At 36.2% G+C, this 9,344-nt stretch overlaps 1 long non-coding RNA gene across 2 annotated transcripts; it reads right to left on the bottom strand.

Moving 5' to 3' along the window:
• Positions 1 to 631: 631 nt before the first annotated feature.
• LOC120350604 lies at positions 632 to 8,567 on the bottom strand. 2 transcript variants are annotated; one of them, XR_005570927.1, is made up of 6 exons: positions 8,380 to 8,567; positions 7,195 to 7,307; positions 5,389 to 5,543; positions 1,969 to 2,123; positions 1,351 to 1,551; positions 632 to 1,170 (listed from the first exon to the last, which is right to left on the bottom strand). It is a non-coding gene; the product is annotated as an uncharacterized LOC120350604 (long non-coding RNA). The 2 variants fall into 2 exon arrangements; XR_005570928.1 differs by lacking the exon at positions 1,351 to 1,551.
• Positions 8,568 to 9,344: the final 777 nt, after the last annotated feature.

The raw sequence follows: 9,344 nt of genomic DNA, 5'->3' as shown, positions 1-9,344 counted from the left end.
GTTACACTTATAGTTAGGATGTAGTTTTTTAACATGTCGTAGGGTGTCTGTCGGGGGGTTGGTGCCCTCTTAAATAGGAGACACCCACCCATGATGTCTCCCATCCCACAACCACTGCACATAGAATGAAATTCGATAAATCATGACACTGGACAATAGCACCTAAGGGTTTTGCCAACTCCACTTCGTCAACATCTTCTAACCATACTTGAAAACTACAAATGAATTGCCATAATACAGGAATAATTTCCATTGTCCATCGGTTGGAGTTGACAGGAATTGCAATTAAATTCCATCTGCTTGGCTTATCCACTGCCACCCCCTGCAGAGGTGGTATCGCTCCTCTAACCTTATCACCTCATCAATTGTGGTTTGACCATTCTTACCCACGCCGAGACTTCAGTTGTTAGGAGGGCTCCTAATGCAGCAGCCACCTCCTTATGTGCATGTAGCCCGTCACCCCTCTCCTGTCTGGCATGCACCACTTGATGGAAGTTGGGTCCAGGACTTACTGGGGGAACAGGTTTCTAACCCCAACGACGTGGTCTTGTTCAGCGAACTAGCAACACTGAAGGCTGATGGCCCCCAATCAGCCTAGAAGTTCAGATACTTCAGTTCACACTATGTTCCCTCTTGCATCAATGTTGCCAAGATACGAGTTTGCACGGGGCCACAGGCCGAGAAGCGGCCTGAAATGAAAATTATTCTGGGTAAATTTTTGCCCACACTAGTGCTTTCCACTAGAAATCCTAGGGTCACCTATTTGTTATAATTCCGAGTCTCGTTAGACTTTTGCCTTAAACTTAGAGAAAGAGATAGTACTTACTCTGACTGGCCTTCCATTTTGTTTCCACATACCTCACATTCAACCACAGAATCCAGCGGGCAAACGGGGCCACCGTCCAATTGCGGGCAAACTAGTCCAATTGCAGGGGTGTCAACACTATCCTGTGTGGATATCATCTTGTTGCCATCCCCTAAATCATCCCCAGATTCCATATCACAGGTCCTGTCAGTCGCTTCACCCCCAACATCGCTGATATCCAACTGGAAGATGTCGAATAAGGGGAAATTATTGAACCTTCTTGCCTGTTCTCTTATTTGAGTAGGGGTCTTCGTAGGAACTAGCTCAGCCAGCTTGGGGAATTAGCTCAACATCATTTGTGCAAACTGAAAACAAACATGAAGAAAAAATTAAACTTATTTTGTTTATTGTAAAAAAACTAGTAAATATTTTTAATAGTCATGGTCATACAGAAGACCTTACAGAAAAGATAAGACAAATATTTGTGATTCCATCAATTCTATAACTAACTGTTGAAAAATGGACTCCCAAGCTGATGAACATACATTTGTTTATGGTCCTTGTAAACGCAGGGGGCATGCGAGCAAAATAAATCGTTGTTCTCTACTGCGCCGGGCTCGATGAAATTTTAAAATTTTCTAAGCCAAAGACTGGAAATCGCATACATTGTTGAAGCTTGTTGAAGCTCATCAGCAGTATTGAAGGCCCCCTCTCTTCTTCCCCGGGTTGCCAGGCTGTCACGTTTCCTGGAACATGCATACAACATACATTTCAAACTTGACAAGTGCAATTTAAATATCTACAATGTTCGGCTGGGATGTTGGGACCAGCAACAGGAACCTGCTGTCGCTGCGGCGGCTGCTGCTGTTGCTCTCTCTCTCTCTCTTCTTGTAGCTGTTCTTGTCTCTGAAATGATATAGCTGGAAATTTATGGAGCTGGGATTTTGTATGGATTGCAATTGGAAATGTTGGGGCCTCAAGCAACCCTGTGTTCCATTTCAAAAGGAATTTTAAATGATGAAATAATGAAATACTGTCAAATACTGTCGTATAGTAATTACTGTGATATTTACTTAATCAATATTTTGTGATATTGTAATAATCAAGTGTTGTCATATTGCAATTACTTTAATATTTACTTGGAAACATGTTGTTACACTTACAGTTATGACATAGTTCTTTAACATCGTGAAGGGTGTCTGTTGGGGGGTTGGTGCCCTCTCAAAGGGCACCAAATAAGAGAGGCCAACCCACGTGTGCCTCCCATCCCACAACCACCGCACATAGAGTGGCACCCTAACGACATCGTTGGAGCAACCTGAAAACAAACATGAAGAAAAAATTAAACTTATTCTGTTTATTGTAAAAAACTAGTGAATATGATTAATTCATCTCGATGAGAGGAGTCCTCGACTTCAACATCTGAATCAGACTCAGACTCAGACTCAGACTCAGACCGAGCACGCCTGCCTTGTGGAACAAACAGTCCTCGACTTCAACATCTGAATCAGACTCAGACCGAGCACGCCTGCCTAGTTAGCCTGGGAACAGTATTTTGTAATTCCTCAAAAATGTGGTTTTTTGAGTTGTGGCACTTTTGTAGCAAGGGTGCGACATGTACCCCTTGGCCGCCAAGCGAAACTGACTTTCAAGTGACTAGTTTTATTTTCCACCGTTAGATCTCAGCACATGATAGAGAAGCAGTTTGTATCCCTTGGCCACAACATTATTACAGTATTTAATGACCAGTTTCTGCACTTAACTCTATTTCACAAAATGACACTTATACCCCTTGGCATCTCAGCTCTGAGGAAGAAAGGTCAGGGATGGTAGAAGAAATTAAATCTTTGCAACTGATTATAAAATTACAAGATGAAGACCATAAAAAAGAAATACTAATCTAAAAAATCAATGTAAATTACATTTGTAACATGTAATTTACATTGATTTTTTAGATTTAGTATTTCTTTTTTATGGTCTTCATCTTGTAATTTTATAATCAGTTGCAAAGATTTAATTTCTTCTACCATCCCTGACCTTTCTTCCTCAGACGTTTTTAGAGTTACTTCTAATTGGTTTTTTAAATTAGTGTGGCTACTTTGTAGTTGAGCAACTTTTTCGTCATATTGATATTCCTATTCTTTTTTCCTTGTACGGATTTCCTTATAAGTAAGACTCACCTAGACATAATAATATAATATAATCAAGCCCTCAACGATCGATTGGCAGTGATAATTTCATATAGATTTCGGTATCTATATTTAATCTATAATCACAGAGAAACCAGTCGTACGTATTGAAATATTGCAACAGAGTTGGGCTAGTTTCACACACATTCGGTTCGGTTCGGTTCAGTTTGGCTTTCTCTTCGTTTTCGGCCAATTCCGATGAGTGTGAAACGGTAAGTCGGTTTGAATTCGGTACCGAATAGAAACCGCAAAGAACCGAACGCATACTTGACACTAATATAGTCCATCAGGTTCAAATTCGTTTCTATGGAGTGGCTACTTTCATACACATTCGGTTCGGTTCAGTTTGCTATCTGTTCGTTTTCGGCCAATTCCAGTAAGTATGAACAGGTGATTCGATTTGAATTCGGTTCCGAATAGCACCAAAAACTCCCTCTACATGAATAGGTTTTACCATATCGAATTCGTTGCTAGGAAACAGGAAACAAAAACAAAGTCTTTCTTTCACACACTCGGTTTTTTGTTTTCATTTTAACATGATATCTTGATTATCTGTTTCAAAATCTTCTATGTCGAAATCATATGATCAATTCGTTTCAGTTAGTTCACTGGAGGCTAGCATTTCATCCCTCAATGAATGGTTTGCTAGAACAATATGAAGATAAATTGGGACTCAGAGGAATTTTTATATTTTTTCGATGAAAATTACATGATTTCATTAATGGAGTGAAGAGATGAAGGTTATGTATCATGTGTCGAAACAAGAAACAATTTTCAATTTAAAAAATAATCACTCTGAACGAGACTATTCTACCTATATACTACCGGATCTGAGCCTAGAAAAAAATGGCCGCCGTATGTGGTGGTCTTATAGAGACTCCCACTAAGAAAAAATCACTAATCAGCTGTTAGAAGCATCTCAGTTCGTCTAGTTCCGTTTAAGATATCAATGCCGGCCATCAAATACGGCGGCCATTTTTTTGTAGGCGCAGGTCCAGGTTGAAGGAAGACCTGCTCTGAACGTCCAAATTAACATAATAAAAAAACTATTCAAAGGGGGTATTAACAATATTGGAGTAAGCTGGCTAAGTCAAGCTATTCGCTAACTCCTGCTATTTGCTAAGTCTGTGTTAACTCAATGCTATAGTGGTAGGTTAGAGAAAAAATAACAGACGAGATAGCAGATAGTGCAGGTTTGAGTCTGCTAACTCTAGCTAACTCTGTTCAAACGGCGGGCATATTTGTTTTTGGTCATATTTGGTAGCAAAAGTGAGGTTATAAACTTTGAGCTACACAAGATTATACGGTTGGAGCGCTATTGCAGTTAGCTTATAGCAAGGTCTATAAATACAGGTCATAACACTCGTGTTCCTCATATATAGAGACCATTATGTGGGGTCTTCATGGCAGTACATTTGAAATTCTAATCTGCTCATAGAGGAATCATGCATTATGCTTTTTAAAAACAATATTCTGGTTCAGATAATATGGAAATTATGGTTTTTGATTTTTTAATAATGGAAATTCAATAATAAATGTTCCAATAATCAATTTTTACTTTCCTTGCCCTATCACCATAGGTAAGGAAAGTATTGCTTTCCTAAAAAATCAAGGTACTCCAATTTACAAATTTCTATACTACGTTTCAAGGTCCCCTGAGTCCAAAAAAGTGGTTTTTGGGTGTGTGTGTGTGTGTGTGTGTGTGTGTGTGTGTGTGTGTGTGTGTGTGTGTGTGTGTGTGTGTGTGTGTGTGTGTGTGTGTGTGTGTGTGTGTGTGTGTTATGACAGTATATCTTGGTACCAATAAAAACTTCATTAATTGGAATGAATTACTAGGTCTCAGACAGAAAAGCAAAAATATATGTCACCAATGGTGTTATCAATCGAAGATATAGATAAGACCATAACGACTAGAAAGGCTAAGATTATGGCTAACAATTTGAAATGAAAATCAATTCCTCAATTATTTAATGAATTAATAATATTGTATGAATTTGAGGTTAGGTTCGATACAACAAACATACTTTTGTGCTCATTGAAGGTGAAAGGTGTTAAAAATATTATTGTATCAGAGAGACTAAACACTTCAAATCATTTCTAGTTCTGTATAATGCCACATAAATTATATGCATTGGGTAATATGATGTTAAGGGCTGGATGATTGATGAAATTGGATACTCTAGTTACAATTTACATAAAAATGAATTGAATCTAATGGCTGATCTCTAACTATTTTTTTAAACACTTTTTTGAAAATTTTCAATAGTCATGGTTTTCATATTATTAATAATTTTCATATTATTAATAATCAATATTTTGTGATATTGTAATAACCAAATACTGTCATATTGTAATTACTGCAATATTTACTTAGAAATATGTTGTTACACTTACAGTTATGATGTAATTCTTCAACATAGTGTAGGGTGTCTGTTGGGGGGTTGGTGCCCTCTCAAAGGGCACCAAATAAGAGAGGCTAACCCAGGAATGCCTCCCATCCCCCAGCCACTGCACATGGAAACAAATTCTATAAACATCGTTGGAGCACACTGGAACAAACATTCCCTGTATTAATTTATAAGATAGAATTATAGTACCCTTTAAAATTAATAAAACAAGAATACAAATTGTCCTCCATTTCTTCATCATTTTCATCGGCCATAGTAGCTGCTTTGTCAGAAGTATTCACGTCAGTAGTTGTAGTTTTCTTGTTGGAAGACGTTGAAACTGGAAGTTGATTGAAGAAAATGTGATCAACAGGTGGAATGAAATTGAGTAGCCCCTGAAGATCCTTGAACTTGGCTGATTTGATAGGGTACATTTTCTCAACTATTTCAAAATCAGGAAATTTAAATGAGCTTGAGCACTCACTGGCCCTTTTTCTCTCTGAAGGACCTACTTTTTTTGGTCTTTCTGACCCGTTTTTTGGACAGCATGTAGCTTTGAGGCTTTTTATTTGAAAAGGAACACTTTTGTTGAAACAAGTTTTGTATCTCAAAGTGAAAGGATCTTCCTTCTCTAGCCTGAAACAAGTCATTTTTTGTATACCTGGTGCTTTAGAAACAAGCAAATTTTCAAAAGGTTCCTCAAGCGAATCAATAAACATATCCATTTCAACAACCATAAAATTTCTGCTAGCCTTATAGATAACATGTGACCAGTATTCTGGAACAAATATCTGAGCCTCATCTGTCTTTTTTTGCATCCTCAATAACAGCAAAATCCTGGTCGCACTCCATAAAGGAGTGACCGGGCACGAAAAACTAGTGTTCTACTGATTCTATTCTAGTATTAGCAACTATGTATGCCCAAAATCTTATAAGTGCACTCTTGTTTTGTCCCCCGCAATTATCACTAAATGCTACAAGATGTTTCACACTGGGGGCCAAATTTTCAATATATTTCAGTAAACAAGAAGCAATTTCTGTGCAACCCCTATCTCCTTGACCTTCATGCCACATAAATATAGTGGTGAAGTAAAAAGATGTTGTCAATTCCACAAAATGTTGTGGATTTTTTTTTATTTGAGTCCAAACTAGTTTCGATGCTCTTGGCATCATCATCAGTGGTAGACTCCACTGAGTGGTAGTTTCGACTCAAATAAAAAAATAAATTGTGGAATTGACAACATTTTTTCACTTCACCTTAATATGGAGAAATTCCACAACATCTATGTGCAAAGTGTTAATTTTATAAATATAGTGGTTTGTTGGTTTTTAAATCATGGACACAAAAGTTGTAAGTCCACAGTTGTCGACTATAAAACACTCTACTACAAGTCAAATATGGAGTTGGCAAAGTTTTCTCCAAGTCAAAGCAAATAACTGAAGTGTATCCGTCATACTTGAAACTGTCAACTGCATCAGATCTATCTTAGCAGCTTCTGCTTTCCTGATGTGTTTCTCTTTGCATACTTTGTAGTTTTCCCCGGTGTTGTAGAATTTTATCATGTTTTCCAATTTATCACATGTAGTGCAAGTATCAGTGTGTGGTTTCTTGAATTTGATGTTGAAATTTGTATTAAATACATATCTATAAAATTAATCGGAAATAGGTTCAACATTTTTTCTGTACAAAATTCTTTGTATATAGAAATGAGCTTCGTTATGTTCAAATTCGAATGCCTATACTTTTGAGAAGGATTCCTGGCTCAGGTATTTGGGGATGCTATTGATTGTGTTCCTTTTCATTGATACTTACTTTAGCTGCTTAATCCTCTCCGATCGTCTTAGGCCAGGTGGCGGTGCATCACCAATGCACCTCCTCTTTGGAGGTTTAGCAGCTGCTTCCTCATTTAAACGCCTCTTTGCCATCTAGAAACAAACCAACAAAAACGTATTAAAGATAGAGCGGTAATGAAGGACTATATTTTTACCCATTTTGGGGTCTAGTTGTCCCTTTTTATTTATTTATTAGACCATGTAATATACCATTTATACATTGGGCTAGGATAAGAAGTGTAAGGCACTTCGGTAATATGAATAAATGAATAAATGAATTTATTTCCTTCTCAAATTACAAATAACAAAAGTAGAAATTAAATAGTATCTTGGAAATTATACTGATCACGTATCCAGTTGTGTGATCAGATAATCAAAGTATAATTAACAAGGTAAAAACATTATCAACTTAAATAATAAATAATAAAAATAAAAGCTTTGAGTCTAGTCTAGGTGATTAAGATTGCTAAAACAATACTGAAACTACTGCCTGTAGCGCATGATATAAAAAAAACAAATAAATTGAAACAGCCCAGAAAACCAAAAACTGGAATAAATGAAATGCATTTAAATGTAATAATTAATGTAATTAGTATAATACCGTACATGCCTTAGTGGAATAGTGTTCTTTTAGTGAAATATGTTCTATTTCTATAAATAGCGCTGAAATTCGCTAAAAAGTAAATCTATTACATTGAGCAAATAAAAAATAATTATATATTCATGAATTGTGAAAATGAGATTTATCATTTTCAACTATCATCAAGTGAGGTTTGCAGTTTCCCTGTCTGTCGATCAAGCTGATCATTCCTAAATTGAATTTAGAAAATGTAATCACAAATCGTGTAATCTAATAATGCTTACCATAAAAGATTTGAAATTGACGAACTAGCATAACAATAATTCAATTATTGGAATTAATAGCTTCATATGATATTCAAATTAAAGTTGATCGCTAGTCAATTGATGATAATTTATTATTGTAGGCTTAAAATCATCATCATAGAAATGAATGAATGAATGTAATATTGAATAAATTTATGATAATTGGTTATATAGTGAATGTGTGGCTAACAAAAGTGAATTAATTTTGAATATGGATTGAATTCTTATTCTTATTAATTATAAACAATGAAAATGAAATGAATTGATCTTCATCACTCACTGAGATCATCACACATCGCAGTGTCTGAAACTGCACCCTTCTCTCCAGAGTACTCCTCACAATTATCTCTTTCTTCTACTCACTTAGATGAAAATATCTTGCATCTCCAGAGCCTCCTCCACTGCAGCATCTACTTTGGCCACCAGCCTCCTTGGAACCTTACAAGCTTTGAGATTATCTTTTGTTGTGCAGTTCTGGAAACAAAAATAAAATCTTGATTATCCATTTATTTCAACAACCAATTTCATATATTGTATTGTATTCATTAAGATTTGCTTTGTTCATTCATTAAAAATGAGAATTACTCCATTCTCATTATGCAGGCTTCGCCAACTCGACTATAAATTGTTCCAACCATATTCAATCAAAGCTTGAGCATTTTCCCTCTGCTGTCACCGTAATATGGTTTGCACCAGTGTGCACAATGTTTGATATAGAAGTATTTATTGAAAGCATATATGTTTCCAATTTTTCATGTTTAATTCAGTCAAGAATGTAAAACATGCGAAAATATACTATGGCTCTATCTCATAGCTTTTTCAGAGAGATCAATGTTGCTGTATGGAGTCAATTGCTAAAAAGATTATGGATTTGGGCAGCAGCAAAAAAAAACCAAGTGGCTCTTCTTGCTGCTGGGCTATCTATTGTGAGATTCAATATTTAGAGATCCGTTCTTTATCTCTGCGTTTTTCTTCTTGAGCCTCTTAATTATCACTACCCTATCATTGAGAAACTGGAAAATGTTGAAAAAAAAATTGAGTGACGACGCCGATGCTCATCATAATCTTGCTGCAGATTAGCTTTTCTTCAATTGAACTTGTCTCATATCTATTACAATGTATACATTGGTCCTTTTTCGTATGGAAAAATCAATAATTGAAATCACTGCAGAATTTTCTTCTGTAAGTGATCTCAGAAACTATTTCTTTTCCAGAACTACCATCTTGTTTGCATTGTTCTACATA

The sequence above is a fragment of the Nilaparvata lugens genome, chromosome 3 (genome assembly GCF_014356525.2).
Source record: "Nilaparvata lugens isolate BPH chromosome 3, ASM1435652v1, whole genome shotgun sequence".
NCBI lineage: Eukaryota > Metazoa > Arthropoda > Insecta > Hemiptera > Delphacidae > Nilaparvata > Nilaparvata lugens.
This window is presented reverse-complemented; position numbering and strand designations above follow the sequence as displayed.